Source organism: Crinia signifera, chromosome 11, assembly GCF_055691185.1.
Source record: "Crinia signifera chromosome 11, ASM5569118v1, whole genome shotgun sequence".
NCBI lineage: Eukaryota > Metazoa > Chordata > Amphibia > Anura > Myobatrachidae > Crinia > Crinia signifera.
In genome coordinates, this window is record NC_139227.1 from 44,740,269 (window position 1) to 44,759,831 (window position 19,563).

Sequence of the window (19,563 nt, forward strand, 5' to 3'; positions counted from 1 at the left end):
CTGCTTTTATATTGCCCTATTGTGTTACAGCATAGTAAATTAATAGTTCACCATAAAACTCGCCGTTTTAATGTTCACATGCAGCGTGAGGTAGCGGTGATATGTTAACACACACTCCGTCACGTACTTCAGCCAGCCGGCTGTCTATGTACGAGCCGCTCACCGTCTCACACTCAATGTCAGGCAAGAGGTAGCAGTGGTCTATTGGTATGTGCGCTATCGTGCCTCACAGCCAGACGGGCTGATAACTTAGGCGGACCGCACGCACCAGATTGTTAAGCTAGGCAGATCAAAATTTCTAGTACATTTCAAAGGGGAAGGGAGAGTGGGGGTAGCCCATGAAGTGTACGGTCGGCGTACGCTTCGCCAGTGAGCTTCGTCGGGACCAGACGAAGCTCACTGGCGAAGCGTACTCCGACCGTACACTTCGTGGCTGTGTGATAGAAGCAGGCCCTGAGAGGGTAGCAGGGAGTCAGAGATCTAGGAGTTGAGCGAGGGATGGAGAGCATGAGGGATTCAGAGTGTTAGAGTACAGAAGGAGGTGAGCGAGGGATGGAAGAGGTGAGAGGTGCAGGGACACAAAGGAGAGAATATGGGGAGTGACAGAGAGCTACCTGGGATGAAGATATTGGCACATAACAAGAGTGGCAGAGAAAAAAATAGCTAAGGGAAAGAAGAAACACATGGAAAACAGCTGAACAAACAAAGGGTAGAAAATAAATATACTGTACAGTAGTAACATTTTAGACGTTGAGCAAAGATGATAACTTAGCCATACATTGCATAACATTTTTTATACTGTCCATAGAAAATGGATAGTCCCAAAAGTGTATATATTAAATATGGGTCATCATTTGGGGGAGGGGTTCCATAAACAGTTTTTCTCCTCCTTTAATGCCTGGTGTTCTTCTGTACACTCTTAGGGGTTCACCACGTGCTTTCCACGCAAGTGTACACTTACATTTAAGCTTACATAAATAAGGTGTGGGATATACTCATCAAGGTATCTTTTAGGAGACCAAACAGAACTTCAAAAGGAAGCCCCAGGGGAATTACATGTATGCTTACTTCGTTTAAAGTGGTGATCCTCTCATAAAGGTTTCTTTCACATCCAACCGAAATAAATCCTCCATCCAGTGGTAAAGAAAAAAACTTTTGTATTTCCCATCAATACCACAATAACAAAAATGTAAAAAGAAAAGAAGGTCCTCCTTTACCACTTGTCTGTCTCTGGGAGTGTATGATGGAAACCCGGGGTATCTCCCGAGGTACCCCACCAACGCGTGGGAGTGTATGATGGAAACCCGGGGTATCTCCCGAGGTACCCCACCAACGCGTTTCGAACCATTGGTCTTTTTCAAGGTGTAACCCAACGATTCAAAACGCGAGAAACTGTTTATGGAACCCCTCCCCCAAATGATGACCCATATTTAATATATATACTCTTTTGGAACTAACCACATTTTATATGTTGTCTTGCTTTTTATGTCATTGGAACATTGGAGTGAAAAACAAATTCATGGACATTCCTTCCTGCAATACTGGATGGTATGGTGTACAACATTTTTAATATTTGATCCGACCAGCGTGGCGCTTCACTATCCCTTTTCTACCGATTGTGTACTTTTCTTGATCTGGTTGGTAAAACTTGGTTTTTAGTGTTAAGCCGACCCTATTTTGCGCCGAAACAGCGTAACCTTTTCTGTATTGTACTTTGTTTTATACTATATATACAACATAGGGCTAAAAATCTAAATCAAAAAGTAATCTCATACATTTTTTTGAAATACCTAGACCCCCTCCTTTATTTTCAAATTTCCATACCGGCACCTCTAAATTCCCACTTCAAGCACTGTATGGGGTTTAATTACTAAGATGGAGTTTCATTTCAGAAGGGCTGTAGCCCATAACAACCAATCAGATTCAATCTTTTATCTTCTAGAAGGTGCTAAATAAATAAGCCAATTCTGATTGGTTGCCCATAGCAAGTTAACATCCCATTTGAAATATAGCTCCCATCTTAGAAAATAAACCACTATACTGTATATACAGTATAGATCTGTGATCTCTACATTTCCATTAACAGTACCAGAATACAAATGCGCATATACTGTATATACAGTATGTCATGCATGATTTTCAGATGTTGCAGGGGGTAGTGAAATTAGAAGATAGCCTGCATTGTTAGGAATAAAAGTACAACATTTGGTACTTGTGTACTTTCACGGCTCCCACGATGTGCATCGTACAGGGAAAAATCGCTGCTGCGATCTGATGCGATGCAATGTCATTTTTCACAGAAATTATGGACATGAGTTTGTCATTGACAAATGTCATTTTTCACACTGTACCACCCCCACTATCAACGCCAACCTGAAGCGTGGCGAGCGCAGCGAGCCCGCAAGGGGCGGCGGTACGCGTCCTACGACCTTTTCATACCCCCACTATCCACCTCGGCGTGGAGTTGAGAATAGAAAGTGTGGCGAGCGCAGCGAGCCACCGAGCCCGAAGCGTGGCGAGCGCAGCGACCCCCGCGAGGGGACACGGATACCTGTGAAACCCGCAAGGGGACATGGATACCTGTGAAGGTTGCCGCGTCCCCTCGCGGGGCTCGCTTCGCTCACCACGCTTCGGGCTCGGTGGCTCGCTGCGCTTGCCACACTTTCTATTCTCAACTCCACGCCGACGTGGATAGTGGGGGTATGAAAAGATCGTAGGCGCTCGCCACGCTTCGGGTTGGCGTTGATAGTGGGGGTGGTACAGTGTGAAAAATGACATTTGGGGTGCATTTTACATGATGTCAACTCATGTCCATTATTTCTGTGAAAAATGACATCGCATCACATCAGATCACATGCGATCGCATGCGATTTTATCAAAAATGCATAAAAACACAGGAAAATCACATCCCATCGCATGCCATCGTATGCCACTACATATGGCATGCGATGGGAGCCGTGAAAGTACACAAGTACCCAACATTTGAATTAGATATGAAGGGGCAGGTGTAACAGTCGCATTTTGTCAGGGTGCTTACAGACAGAGCTTAAAGAGGTCATGAAGAGGTGGTGGACACCCCCACCATGATGGTCACACCTTTTGCGGTGATGCCCAATAGGCCAATAATAAATTTCAGCTCCAGGCCCATGCAGACCTTAATCTGGCACTGGTCATCCGGTGATGTGACCTAGTCCACATGAGCGTGAGAGAGATAGGCATACATGTACAGTTTAGCAGTATGACCTTTATTCCGTTGAAGGATTTCATGCCAGACAAACCCATTGAGCATTTGATATCTGATGTATTATAAATTCACAGCCTCATGTCAAATTAGAGTACGCTGGATCCCAGAGCAATTGTTTAATATCCATATGTCCAAGACCCAACTCTGGAGAATTTGCTCTGCTTTGCAGAGCATTGTAGGGCTCCAATTAACCAGGAGATTTTAAAGGGCTGCAAAGAGTCGTCTTGGCGAGATGTAATTACTAATTGGATTCTGTAGAACATTCGCTGAATACTGAAAAGTTAATTTGGTAAAATAGCACTATTAAAAAAAAAAAACCTGAGCAGCTAATTTTAATCAAAGTGTGGCAAAATATTTATTAGATGAGGCAACGGTAAAATGGTGATTGACCAGGCACCGTGCGATGATGGATAGCTTATCTGGGTTTGCAATGCCTTTTTGGCTGCACTGTCACTTATCAGAAATCATTTGTACCTTATCTGACTTTTCTCCCTTGGAATCCAAGTACTACTTGTGATTGCTATACAATGACTGACAGGAATGTAATTCAAAATTACCTTCACACCCATTGGGTCAGCAAACATTTCAGAACAAGCTTACCTCAAGAGGAACATACTCATTAAATGGCACAGCTCGTGCTAGCAAATAACTTCTCTTCACTTCAAAAAGATCTTGTACTTTTTGATACTTCATTTGTATGTGCTAGAGTTACACTACGGTGTACTAGCGGCGGCAGTGGCGTAGCTACGTTTTGGGCGCCCCCCCCCCCGCCGTTAGGGGGGGGGCGCCCATACCCACCCCCCGCCGCCGCCCCGTCAAGCACCCCCCCCGGCCGCCCTGTCGCCTATGCTAACCCCCTCCCCCGCAGTCTTACCTATCGCGCTGCGCTGATCCCGGCGGCTCCGTTCTTCTGCTGAGGACCACCACAAAATGGCCGCCCCCATACAGCAGACAGTTTCAGAGAACAGTGTGCTATATGGGGGCAGCCATTTTGTGGTGGTCCTCATCAGAAGAACGGAGCCGCCGGGACCAGCGAGATACGTAAGTCTGCGGAGGATTGGGGGGGGGGGGGTAACTATAGCACCGCAGCCCCCGGCGCCCCCACATGCACAGCGCCCCCCCGCGGTGGCGGGGGCTGCGGTGCTATAGTTACACCCCTGAGCGGTGGCCACAAAAACGTGGGACCTTATTCTGGTCCGTTTGCTCCCCTGCGAGTTCACATAGGGGAGCGATGTTGAGTGACTGCGCATACAAATGTATGTGTGCAGCCATTGAATGATTTGTCCTCACACGCAAGGCTGCGAATGGATGTTTATGCTAAACAGCCATTCACATGCGTGCGGGGATATTCGGCGAATGAGGGGGGGGTTGGACATTCATGCGGGTGTCGTTTAAATCACACGCAAAGCTGCAAATTTTGCAGCTTTGCGTGTGAACCAGAATAAGGTCCTTAACCGTCTATACTAATGGGTTTAATGCACAAAACCTATATCACGGACAATAAGAGGATATTTCATGTACAGATGGCTTGTGTTATTACAGTATTGTTGCGTCGTTCTGTATGTCACATGTTACACAACCGTGCCCATTGATCTGCTTAATTGTCCCAATATCCCCCAAACTACCTTATATCACATTAGAGAAAAGACTTCAGAGAATTTATTAGAATGGGCAAGAAGGGGTTTGCAGTGGTAGATGCCAAATTTTGGCGTTTTGCGTGAAAAATTTATTTAACAGTTTTTTTCCATCTTGAAGAAATCTACATCACACATCAGGGCAGCTGCAGGGACACTAGCAAATGAACCTCAGTATATATATATATACTATGTATATGTATACATATATATACTAGTATTGCCTACCCATCATCGCTGAGTGATTATTAATTTAATCAATAATACTTTTTCCCATCCCACACATTTTTAGGTCACCTGTCCTTCTCCATATCCTCTAGTTATTTATTTGAGTAATATTTATTTTAGGAATGAAATACCATTGCAAAATTTGAACAGATACCTTAACAAAAGTGCACAGCTCACATGGACACGGCCGACTCATAAGGAGCCCGATCGCACCACCAGGAGCGCTATAGAAGTCTCACACATTTTGGATTTTTCAGGTGTGTGGTGGTAGTAAAACGGCAACAAGGTATGCATGCATAGGTGGATTTAGGGGTGGAGGCTGACTAACTGACCCCCCCAGTAATTTAGAAAATGCATATTATTTTCTTAAAAGTCAAGAGTCAGCTGCACTGCAGGAGATAATATAAACAGTATAAGTTCCTTCAGTGCACTACACCCCATGACAATAAATGATCCTTCCTTGACTCCCACCCCTTCCCTCGTATGCACATGCACCTCTGCACACTGTGTTGCTGTGTTGTCTGGAAGGAGGCCACCAGCTTGACATGGTGGGAGGCGCGGTGTGGCATCTGGAGCATGGCAGAGGGGGTGGCATTAGGTAGAGCCAGGTTAGTGTGCTTGTCATCGCAGACCTGCCCCCACCACACAATGCTGAGAAAGGAATTGTGAGGCAGGGGGTGAGTCCACGATGACCAGGGGAGTGTCAGGGGCGATTTGAAAGCGTGAATAGCCAGGTCGACCAGCCCAGGTTATAAGAAGGGTTAAAGCAGGGTCACCCAGTGTATAATGAGCGACAGGGGTTTAGTGTGAAAGGGTAGGACCCAGGATCAAAATATGGGGTCCAATCGAGGATATCGATCTAAAAGAGCCCCTTAGACACACTGTGCCAGAATTACACACAACCTAATGCCCATTACACATTGTCATACACTGTAATGCCAATTACATGTTGTCACACACTGCAGTACCCATTACACATTATGCCACATACTGTAGTGCCCATTACACATTATGCCACACACCGTAATGCCCATTACATATTGTTGCACACGGTAATGTCCATTACATATTACGACACATACCATAATGCCCATTACACATTATGCCACGCACGTAATGTCCATTACATATTATGCTCCCAGTAATGTTCCTACGTGCCCCTTAAAGAATGTCCACATTAGTGCCCATTACTAAATTCCCATATTAGTGACATATAAATGGGGAGGAGAGAACTCACCGCCTATGTGGTGCGCGCTCAGCTCCTATGCTGCTGAGCAGCTCATACCATTGCCGACAGACATTTGAAATATGGCGCAGGCTAGTGAAGCAATTAGAGCTTGCAGTCCGGCAATCAATCACTAACTGTGGCTGCCAGTCCATGAACTCTGATAGGCTGGTGGGCAGGTGCCATATTTCAAATGTTCTGTCAGTGCTGGTTTGAGCCCCTCAGCAGCCAAGGAGCTGAGAACACACCACCCAGACTCATGGGCAGTGAGTGGCCATGCGCTGCTCCCCCCAGGACCCTGCATCTATGCTGTCCATGTCTTACCACATGCACCCCATACCCCCAACATACCCTATCCCCCCTATCTCCTTTAAAAAACCCATATATTGTTATCCCCAACACATTCCACACTTCAGTTTCTGTTCCCCAACATATACCCCCATAACCCTCTATCCTGGCCACACACACCCTATTCCACCCAGTACATAATCCTACTCTCTACTCCCATTACACACCCTACACTGACTGTTCCCACTTCCCAATGTACACATAATTCCAACCCCCTCCCCCTCCCATTCCACAGGATGCCCTTTATTTTTTATTATACTGGTCCCCAATGCATTGGTAGTCAGTGGCCTCTGAGACTTACCAACACATGGGACTCGGGCGGGATGGAGTTAGTTGCAGTGTGGGTGGCTGGCTGGTCTCCGGCTCCTTCCTTCAGCCTGCTCGCCAGCCACTCGGCGCACGCAGGCTGCACTATGACAGCTGAGGTCAGAACATAAGATAGCCGTCACAGCCGCACTGAGGGCGAGATGTATCAAATGGAAAATGCGGTAAAACCCTGGTTTTACCGCATTTTCCAATGTATCAAAAATGATACCGCAGTGTAGGGTATCGCCACCTTTATGGGCTTCTTTTTGCCGCCCGCCGACGAAAACCCGCCGCCTCGCCGACCCCCCCACTGGCTTACCTTCCTGAAGGGTCCTCCTGGACCCCGGAAGGTAAGCCCTGCCTCCCCCTAGTGAAGCACCTGGACATTCTTCCGGCAGCAGGGGGGAGGAGGAAGCGCCGGGGACAGCATGCATAGCTGTCCCTGGCGTGAGGGGAGAGCATGGTGGCAGGGAGGTGACGGAGACCCCCGCACACCAGTGTACAGGTATCGCGGGGGGCCTCCGTCACCGCACCGCGATGCCAGACGCATATGTTAGTACATATGCGGTAGCATCGCGGCGGGGGTGCGGCGAAGGGCGGCGATGTATTTTAATACATCCCGCCCTGATTCTGTAGCGCCGGCGGCTGTGAAGGCTGGGAGAGCAATGCCGCGGATCGGATCCACAGCAGAGATCCGATCTGCAAACCTCCCCCCGGTGCACAATATTCATTCCACGCCCCCCCCCTCCCACGGGTTTCGCAGGCCCCCGCACCCGCGACGGTCACTGACCTTTAATTAAAATTAATTGTGGGGAGTTAATTGCATGTATACAAAATGTATTGTGCTGTGGTTGTGTCGGCTGTATGGTGTGTAAATGACAGCCAAATCTTTTGAATAGTGCAACATTTTAATGTAATTGTAATCATTCTTTAACACAACATGGACAGGCAAACATGAGGCTAGTACAGATCATTGGGTATAACTGAGAACGTCTCATTGTTGCCCCTATAAGAGGAACCTTGGATGCCTCTCAGACCTCTGCCGCTGACAGTGTCATTGGTAGCTAATTAGCTCTCTTAGACAATATTTTGATGGCTGCTGTCCCAACAGAATCGCATGTTCCGTATGTCAGAAGATTAATTATACACATGAATAAACTAGTTGAAGATTGGTAGCAAATGCTGCTCTTAAATGTATCATCGTGTGAGCTAATTAAAAATAATCTCCCTTTAAAGGGATGTTTTGCGCATTGTGAGGCAGAATAATGTCTTCCTCTCCGTGGATAGGTACAGCCTCGACAGGGATTTCCAGGCTATTAAATCTGACTATTTCCCCAGCTGCCATAGACTTTGGGTACTTATTGTCTAGGTTAAACAAACCGTTTCCGTGTTGTACTTATCGCAGACATAATGCATTAGGACTTCGATAAACGTTTTTCAAATACTGCAGGTATAAATTCCCAATAAAAATAAACAGTGCTATTCAATGATCAGGTGGCCAATTGTAAATCAAGCCATACTTTAAAGCTGCTTTTCATACGGCCCACTCTTTGTTCATTCGCAGTCCCCATCATAAGCAGTGTCACAATCGCTACTGGCCGGTTGCAAGAGATTCTTCAGAAACGGGACATTTCGACGCCTGCATGCTCCAAATGACCGCAAATACCTTGCTATGCATGCACCCATGACACTCATAGTCGCCTAGTCGCTCATCAGAGACGCTTTAAGAGAGGAGTGGGTCCACGTGCAGGCTGTGTGCCGGCCCACTCCTCTCTGGCAGTAAGTCGACTCCGGATTTATGCTCATTCGCAGGTCTCTGGAAACATGGCAAAATCGACATTTTGACCTGTTGACCTTTTGACCGGAAACTAATAAGGGCAGGAGGTCATACATGCCTACTCCCCCAGAAAGGACATCCCTAAAACTGGGTGGCAATTCCATCCCTCAGGATAGTAGGCAAATCTCCCGGAACTGGTCTCACCCCCTCTCTGCCTTAAAGAGCCTCCCACACCTCCTCATAGCTGCCATTGAAAGTGTATGGTCCGGGGAGACAGATGATTCGATGCACACTAAATTGCTTCATCATAGCCAGGGCCGCCGAGAGGGGGGGGGGGGGTCGGTACTAATTACCCGGGCCCAGGCTTCCTGGAGGGGCCCGGCAGGGGCCCTGGTCTGTCCCCTCCCCCCATACCTTCCCCCTCCGTCCCTCCTGGGCAGCAGCAGCAACACAAACCTACAGCAATAACACTCCCCCCCCTCGACTCTAGACTGTTTTTTTCACCCTCCTAAACATTTTCGGGGTGTGGCCTAATCACAGTAGGTGGCCACGCCTCCCGTTATTAGGCCACTCCCCTAATTTTTTACCAGGGCTCGGCATACCTCTCAGCGGCCCTGATCATAGCCCCACCCCCAACTTTTCAATGCTGGTAATATGAATATAGAGGGCGGAGCCACAATTATGCAATTGTGCCTCCACACCCTCTACACCACCCACCTATGATAAGGTCAAGCCCACTCCCTGGCCCTGCCAGGCTGCCACCGCCGGTATGGGGCAGACAGAAAGTAGGTACAGTAAGTATGCAGAATGTAGCAATTCGTGTTCTGCTACAATGTAGCAAAAAATACATTTTATTTTCATTCAGTTTCACAAATAAATTGAACTGTGTCCCAAGTATCGGAGAGACAATTACTTAACCAAACAGAATGTGCTTGTGACAAGCTGTTGAGTGCAGAAAACCACTGACACAAATAAATGGAAAAAAAATGATGGAGGGGAAAAGGAATATTCATCTAGCAATTGTCTACTGCAGGAACTGAAATTTACAGCTTCTCAAAACACAGCCAGCTCCGAAAAAATACTATTTAATGAGATATGAAATGAATATCCAGCTCTCAGTTTTATTGCCTTAAAACATCTCTCTTAAACAACGGCAACCATTACTCACAGCAAAATTTATATGAAAATGTTACTGTTCGTCGTAATCTGAAATATAATTTCAACTTTCTCAGACATGTTGGATGCTGATTGTCTACAATTATCTTAAGTATGCTAAAACCTTATCAGCACAAATCTCTGAGTGATTAATTACAGAGGGCGTAGATTCTATTATAATGGAATAGACTTCATCAGCATATTTGTCGCTGCGCTTCCTACTGAATTCTGAGGCTTTGGGAGCGTTTTGCTGGTAACGGTTGTAGTTTGAGCAACGGCTTGGATCGCGGCACGCACTTCACATTTTCTCTTAAATAGAAAATCTCCGATTCAAGATCCCATATACACAAGGTTACAGCCTGGCACCACAATAAAAATACATTTTGATTGAATTTGTCATTTTGCTGTGTGTCTCGGATAGCAAGGAGCGTAAGATACAAGGATTTCATTTTGTGTGGTAGCAGAATCGGGTCCTTATAGGTAAGGGCACAGGAAATATGCACTTGCATAAATTAATCTTCCTCTCTTTATCAAGTGTCAGTAAAAATCGTCTATATGCTAGCCCAGATCGGTCACTCTGTGAGTGTGTGTATAACGCTGGGCAGAGTCATAGAGTGACAGATTGGGGCTAATAGCCTATCAGCGCCCCTCCCCACCAATGTTGCCTCCCTTCACTGCAGCCTACTCAGTGCTCACAGTCAGCCTACCAGGAAGGGGGGCTTCCCGGGTGTCCGCCAGAGCTTGCTGGCCTAGACCTGTCCCAGGGCTGGCCCCGCCACACAGAGCCTGGTGGTACAGTTTGCCCCTGACAGCAAATGGGACGCTGCATCTTATCCACAGTGGCCAGGGGGAGTGGTCTTGGGATGCCGGGGATGAGGAGGGGGAGGCCAGAGCAGGAAGACCAGGGACGCAGGATGGCCATGGGGGGAGATGTGTCGGGCAGGTATGTGGCCTCATAGCTGTGCTGGGCTGGGGTGAAGGCAGCTGGATGCCCCTCCCCCCAACCCGCCACGTCAACTCCCCACCTCAGGCGCATTTTTCCCGCAGCAGCCGCGGGTGGGGGGTGGTCGCAAGACGCCATGGATGAGGAGGGGGAGGCTGGAGTGGGAAGACCGGGGACACAGGCTGGCCATGCAGGGGGGATGGGTCCGGCAGGTACACGGCTCATAGCTGTGCAGGGCGGAGGTGAGGGAAGCTGGACGCCTCCCTACCTGACACCTCCACCCTCCCCCCCCCATCTCAGGATGGGACTGTAAGCAGCCACTCTCTGCCCCCCCCCCCCCCCCCCCACACACACACACACACACTTGGTGGCAGCGTCTTGTGAAAATATATGTCCATAAGAATATACAGTATTTGACAATGTTAGCATAGCAAAAAAACACACAGCTGGGCAAAATCATGTAGCACTGCAGGTGAGATTTGGATTTGGCCAGGTTTCATTTTATTGTGCAGGTTAAATACTGGCTGCTTTATTTTTACACTGCAATTTAGATTTAATTTTGAACACACACACCCTTATCTAACTGTAATGGGGGTACTCTCAAAAACGGTGGGTGCGCCAAGGAAAATGCTGGGCGTCCCCATGAGAAAGCAGGTGGGCAGTTGCCTGCCGGAGGTGGAGCGGCTGATGTCAGAGGATGTCCACTCACAGAGGATCACCATTACCGACTCTGCTGCTTTACTCACTAGTGAAAATTCTGCCCTATGGTCAGGGCCATCTTATCATGTAGACACACTAGACTGGTGGGGGGGGGGGTCACTCAATCTAAGCGGCCATGCAGCATTTTCTACCTGCATCCCAGGCTGTAGCCGGGCAGTAGTTGGCTGCCAACATGCTGATTGGTGGATGACTTAAAAACATTGTATTCCTAAGCAGATACAGCTGCAGATGTACAGATAATATATGGAGGCTGCTTCTCATTTTAATTAGCAGAGTCTGCTTGTGCATCTTTTTTGCATAGTAAAATGAATAACGAGCATTTTTAGGGAAAAATGCACAAAAAGCCACCCAGTATTAGTAAACACACTAGACTAGGCATGGCTAGAAGGGCAGTTTAATATGTCTGCAGCAATGTGCATTCAATGTCTACAAACCAAAATGGCAGATCTCGGACACGTCTTAACATAGAAACATAGAATTTGACGGCAGAAAAGAACCACTTAGCCCATCTAGTCTGCCCCTTGTAGGCATCGATATGCATGAGAAAGTGGTTGTCCTTGCTACTATGGACAAAAATAAGGCGCTGCAGTAAAAAGCCATCCTCAGAAGGTGGTGAGATGTTCCTCTCTGATATAAGCAGCATAATATTGTAATTTACACAGTTGAGTAAAAGAAATGCACGTCTGGAGATACACTCTACATTCCAACCACTAAGAACTGCTGGAGGGAGAGGTTACACACTTACATTTATTGTAACTGTAATCATTAATGTTCAATGGGAGGTTCTCTCTAGCTAGAAACGGGATCTAATCTGGATCCTGACAACAGAATTCCAATGGTCATAATGCTGATGGGTCCTGATGGTGAGTATTAGGGTTAGGCACTAGGAGGTGGGTTAGGGATAGACTGTGGGGAAACGGGAGGTGTTAGGGTTAGGCTGTGGGAGGGGACTGTTATGGTTAGGCTGTGGGAGGGGATGGTTAGGGTTAGGCTGTGGGAGGGGACTGTTAGGGTTAGGCTTTGGGAGGGCACAGTTAGGGTTAGGCTGTGGGAGGGGATGCTTAGGGTTAGGCTGTGGGAGAAGACAGTTGGGTTAGGCTTTAGAATGAGACAGCTAGGGTTAGGCTGTGGGAGGGGATGGTAAAGATTAGGCTGTGGGAGGGGATGGTTAGGGTTTGGCTGTGGAGAGGTAAACAGTTAGGGTTAGGCTGTGGAAGGAGACAGTTAGGGTTAGCATGTGGGAGGGGATTGTTAGGGTTAGGCTGTGGGAGGGGACAGTTAGGGTTAGGCTTTGGGAGGGGACAATTAAGGGAGTTATGGTTAGGCTACTTGAGGAGTTGCTTAGGGATAGAAAACTCGCCAGGATCCATTGACATTGTGACCTTTGGGATTCCGCTGTTGGGAATCTGACTGCTGGCATTTCATTCCCAACCAGTCAGTATGATGACTTTCCTAATGAGAAGACATTTAGCTATTTCTTATAGTAGTCCATTTCTTACAACATTTGGCCAAATCAAGGATTTATTGTTACCTGAAGGACTGAGGACTAAAAAATAGCTACCACGAAATTCAACCCAAGCAAGACATGGTAGATCAGAAGAGTTTGCACATCGATATCCAGCCCAGAAACTCACCATTGCAGAAAGAGCAAAGCCCACGGCAAGTCTGGGATGAAGTAAGCTATAATTATATTGAGCTTGGATTTTGGGATGGTTGTCATTGTGGCTTTGGTTGGGAAGGGAATGCATTTGCTCTAAATTTGTGTTCATCATATAAATACATTTTTGCTATTCAATCAAAGCCAACTTGTTGGATTTGTATTCAAATGTAAGTGTTCTGATTACTTTTCCACCAAGGCGCACAGATTTAATCATGATGAACGGGAAGCTGTAAGTCATAAACTCCCCATCAGGTATCCCCAGGTCCACACCTTTCCATCTCACCATAAAATTAACCTAAACCTTAACACTAACTTATCTAATAAAAAGACACAGACACAAGTGCTGGCGTTTCAAAATGAATGTCAATTTATTTTGACAATTAAACTAACTATATATATAATGGTGGCGGCACCAAAGAACGGTCATTATAGGAAAGTGGGGTTAAAGATGTTACCATACACACCATTGCTGGTGATCGCTCTCCCCGGTCATCCACTCGTGCTAGTGGTGACCACCACCCCGGGCGGGAGCATGGCCGATGACCATCGATGTCAGGAGAGAGCGACACCCCACTATCTACACACACACACATCAAGATCTTACAAGGATGACCGTTCTTTACCGCCGCCGAAGAGAAAAGAAATAGGGAAGGGTGGGCGGGGCTTTTTCAGACAGAGGAAGAACTTCCTGTGAGTATGTTCCTTTTCTTCCCTGTCTATACTCCTCCCACAGCTCTGATAGGCCTTGTGCCCATCCTATTAACATATCAGCTGACCTTCCAGCGTAACCTGGGGAACCATCAGGGGTTTATGCTCACTCAGTGCTTAATCAGCATTCGTGGTTCTTAAACTCCCCATCAGGTATCCCCAGGTCCACACCTTTCCATCTCACCATAAAATTAACCTAAACCTTAACACTAACTTATCTAATAAAAAGACACAGACACAAGTGCTGGCGTTTCAAAATGAATGTCAATTTATTTTGACAATTAAACTAACTATATATATAATGGTGGCGGCACCAAAGAACGGTCATTATAGGAAAGTGGGGTTAAAGATGTTACCATACACACCATCGCTGGTGATCGCTCTCCCCGGTCATCCACTCGTGCTAGTGGTGACCACCACCCCGGGCGGGAGCATGGCCGATGACCATCGATGTCAGGAGAGAGCGACACCCCACTATCTACACACACATCAAGATCTTACAAGGATGACCGTTCTTTACCGCCACAGCTAGGCCCTAAGCCGCAGCACCGCCACCAAGTAGGAAACGCTCAGCACTGTGTATCTAACCAACTAAAGACATCGCCCAAAAACAGAGCCACGCCCTCCGGGCTCAGATGAACACCATCGCTCCTATACAGCGCACTCCGCTGAAAGCTGATGGCGTCATGGCGAATAACACCCCCACCATTGGTCAGCAGATACTTCTCAACTGCAGCGTTCACCGTCTTCCGTGAACGCTCCAGGCGGGGGCAGGACATCGCATTCCTTCACACTATCCTCGATATAATGGAGGACCACACCAACTTTCATGCAGGCAAATACAAAGAAATAAAATAGAGGTCCCGCACAATCACTGAGCGTAGCTCGAGAGCGGTCACCCGCCCTAAGTCATTGCCACCCAGGTGGAATATGATGACTCTCGGGACCCCAAAATTTCTCAGGGCTCGAATCAGCCCAGCCTGCAGCCCTTTTCATAGCATACCTCTCTCTCACCCAGCCACCTAACCTCCCCAGCTTGACCAAACACGCGTACATCAGATACTATGTTTGCCCTGGAAGCCCAATAGACAAAGGAATGTCCAATCATCCAAATGGACTTAACGTCCTGTCGACCTGAAATATTTATAAAGAGGTTAGAAGGCTGTCGACAAGCTTGCATACCATGCATTCCCACGCTTGTTAGAGAGAGGAATGAGAAAAACCGTGGCCGACCAGCTCTTGAGGCACAAAACACACCGTCTGGAGTAAACTAACAGGTACGCCATGCCAGATTGTAATTATAGCCGAATTGTGCCCCCAGACGGATGTGAAAACACACCTCAAGGCCCCCACTGTAAGTTGACGAGCGCTTATGCGTCCAGTCGACCATGGTGAAAAGTGACAGATAAAGCTGGCCGAATGTACCTCCGGAATGCTGCCGAGCGCCATCGACCCAGAGATTGAATCTCTGCGTCGGAGCGGCCCTCCGCAGCCGCCGAGGTAGCAGCCCCAATCCTAAAGGAATGAGACCCGAATTCCTTAGGATCGAGACCCGTGGCCTCCAGCGCCCGTCCCAAGACGTGACAAAATTGGTATTTGGTGAGCGGTGACCCATCCTCGTGCATCAGCCATGCGCCTGGAAGGTCCGGGCGCACCTGGGCGAAGGCCGAGACCAACGTCACAGGGCACGCCCTTTCCACCGTGCACGGGAGCAAGGACAGCCACCGCCCCCTCCCAGCCTGGTCTGTCTTAGATCGTCGCAGGTGACATAGCACCGAATCCACATAGACCACCAGGTCATCCACGGTCAGTGGTGAGGGCATTCGCTTTGACGGCGCCACCAGCTCCCCAAACCTGAAGGCACCATGATACGCCGTTGCATACGCCATTCGGAACAGCAGGACCTCATAGTCAGGCCAGCAAAATGTCCCTCAGGGCACCCAGCAAGGCTGGGAGCAATGTCAAATCAATTGGTCGCCTGCAGTCTGGGAGTGCCGGCGAGGCGCGCAGCCGTCCACGCAACGCACTGGGCACCAGAAAGTACCGGGACGGGTCCGCCCTACCATGCCGATACAAAGAAAGGCACCCCTGCCAGCATCCTGCGTACTGAGGCAACAACGCCCCAAGGAGTACCAACTCCAGACAACGGCCACCATAGCCGCACCAGGTGTCTTACCTGCATGAGGGGCAGACAGCCTAAACTGTTCCCCCTCGTGCCATCCTTCCTGATGGCACCACAATGTCCCGGGCATGATAGCCCTCATGGCTAGCTCCTCCATTCCATGCTAATCACCTGAAGTGCCTGCCTCCGGCATGAGGCTCACCTCTGTGGACATGCCAGGGGTCCCAACAGCCGAGTTCTAGGAACAACCACCGGAGGAGGATCTGGCCCGCCCCGTGAGGCCTAAGTGGCAAATGGCCTGAGCTCCTGTGCCACTGCACACGTTGGGGACACAATTACGGGCGCCACACTGAAGAGGCTGTAACCCCAGGCAGCTCATCAGGGCAGGCAAAATAACAGGGTTGGGAGCTGGCAGAGCCCCAGTAGGGGAAAGCCCAGACCTGCGGTCCATGAAGGAATTCAAAAAGGGGCCATAAACTGCTGTACTCTCTTACAGGCAGTAGGTGGCAGGGGCCCTACACCGCGCCAGCCCAACAAAGGGGAAGTATTTTCGGGAACTACCCGAGACCCCCTTTCAGCGCTGCCTTGAGGGACCAGCCCGGTCCTCCGCAGCCATCGTCGCCTGGCCGGTCCTGCAGAAGGCATGTCCCCGGGGATGGACAGGATTGACTGGGGTCCCACAATAGGGGAAGGGGGGTGGCCGTCCCCGGTAGCCTGCACTACCAGCCCTACATCCCTGTCACACGTCACCCCGCAGGCCAGTCTAAAGGGAGAATATACAAACATCTCACAGTTGGAGCCATGGTGGGAACCAAACCAATGCCATCGGTGCTGTGAGGCAGTGATGCTAACCATTCCACCATCTGTACTGCCGGGAATGCCAGAGGGGCGTGCAGTGATCGTGGCAGTAGTACCCCGCCCCCTGCCTCTAACGGCCTCACTATATAATATGGTGGTGCCCCTTATGGGAGTCGAAGCCTGCCTCATGGCGTTAACCATCGCGCCAAGATGCTGTACCTCCCCAATGTCGGGGACTGGGCAGTGGCATCATCCCAGCGGCCCTGCCGCCCCCGGGGTAGTTGCGCCATGGGCACTAGCTCTGCCCAACCCCCCGGGCTGCCAGGAGGTCCTGGCGCCATTGCCGCGGCCTACCCCTTAGTGATGGGAAATCTAGTTAATTTTTTGACTAATTCATTACGATCTAGTTCACCCAAAAGATTAGCTCAGAAGACTACCATATATATATACTCGAGTATAAGCTCACTTTTCGATGACATTTTTAATGCCGAAAAAGCCCGTCTAGGCTTATACTCAAGTGAGGGTCCCACTCGAGTCAATAAGCTTTCCCAGTATGTGATGTAGACTTAGGTGCTTAGTCTTATATTCGGGACGACCTCCACTCGAGCCTACCTACGGCAGTCCGTCCGGCTCACTATACCATCAGAGACTGAGAGGAGTGATTAGAACTAGATGAACCAGACTAACTTATTACCCGCAGAGCAGGGGTTTTTATACTAGCTCATTGGAGGAGTAATATTCTTGTTAGGATGATCAGATGGGAATAATCTGATTTATTAAACCTATTTTAGAAGCAGTGAATTATACAGCACCCTTATACCCCCTTCACACTGCGCTGAACGGAATATTGCCGTTGTTTCACAATTTAAACACGTTTAAGGCAAACAGAAAGTGCAGAGTTGATTTACCAGTGAAAGATCACCGATATTCCAAAACGGTCCTACACGTTTTAGGGCCATTGTTATGCAGTGAGAGTGGCTCGAAACGGTATTTAGCAGAAACAAACATCAGACTACAGACCCGTCCCCTACCTACTGCCCTGAAACGTGTTGAGGGGATCAAACGGGTTGATTGATGTGAATGGTATTCAAATGGCATTCAAAGCGGCCATCTACTGCAATGTCAAGGCTCAGACCTGTCTCGAATACCGCCTTAAATACAGCTTGTGGAGCGTTAAGGCAGTGCGAAAGCGCACTATAGGGACCTATTCTTTGTTTAGCTCTGCCAAACTTATCCCCTTTTGGTTATTATTTTAACTTCCATAATATGCAATAAAATACCCAAATTCAGAGTAATATACTGTCACTATTTTGCTTTAAAATACAGTATTTAACATGTCCCTTTTCCCCAATGTAACTGACTTTAGAGAGAGATAAAGTAAAGAGTTTGCAAAATATCCAGTCAGTTTCTGTCATTTATCTTCCACAGCCTAAATGTGACCGAAGCCGATCGGTTGCTAGGGGAAACTGCTCCACTTTATGTATTATGAAGGTTCATACCTATCCCTCTTTGTCCTGTAGAGTAAACAAAGCTACAGTATATAACATCCTATACATGATTGGGAGTGTAACTCGTGACCTAATATGAAGGCAGCATGGCAGTGCAAACTATGGCTCAGCTCCATACATGTGCCTGAGCAAGGCAGCACCACACATGGCCGCCCAGAGGCACCGTACAGCCTCATTATGGCTGTATGAGTCAGAGATTAGTCTAGGGATCTGTAGGAAGGGAACTAACTGAACTACTGAACTATTTACATGACTCACAAGTCACCAGTAGATCCGCAGAGTCTAGACCATGTCTGAGCTCAGCAGTGCCCCTTGTGGCAGCAATCATGCACTGCCTCCTATGCACTGCATGAGAGCTGAATAACATGGCTGCTGCGGAACACCTACCCAGATCCCAGCAGAGATTTGCACAGCAGTATGCTCAGGCCCCTAGGGGTGCCAGCGGGGGCTGCTGGCACCATCTGGGCCCTATTCGGCCCCTGACCTCCTCCCCTGGCTCGCCCACGGCCTCTACCCGGTCTATTAAGGTGGGAGAGGGGGCTCCGGAGGGGAGACCCCCTTGGGTCAGCCTGGAAGCCAGGATGGGACTGGATGAGGGGCAGAGGCTGGGCAAGGCCCTAGCATCATGGGGCTGAGTGGAGGTGGGCTGTCTCCCTAGCGCGAATCCGCCTCTGGCGCTGGACCGGGCGGAAGGCCGCGATCCAGGCCTAGCGGCCGCGCCAGCGTTTTGTGCGGGGGCCTAGCCCTCTTCCGCGTACTTGTGCGGCACGGGCTCTACCCCAGCCCGACCCCCCTGGACGCCGCGACCTCCGCCGTGCGCGCCGCGGCCTGTATGCGCTGTACGCGAGGTCTGGCGCCGGGCCGCGTCATCAGCCGGCGCCGCGACTCTCGCGTCAGGCTGTGCGGGCGGCTCAGGCGCCGCCAGGCCTCGACGCGATCTCCTCCGGTCCCCACTGGAACCACCAGGGACCACGCCGCTAGGCCCAGCGACCTCCCAGGCAGCCTCCGCACGATCATGAAGGCGGGCAGGCGGGCGGGTAGCCCTGCGCGGCCTGTAGGCCATGATGCAAGTGACCCAGGTAAGCGATCACTCCTGGGCTAGACTAGCTAGTTAGAGAGGGACAGATGAAGATAGAGAGGGACAGATCTAGAAGACAGAAAGAGAGAATATATAGATTAAGGCTCCG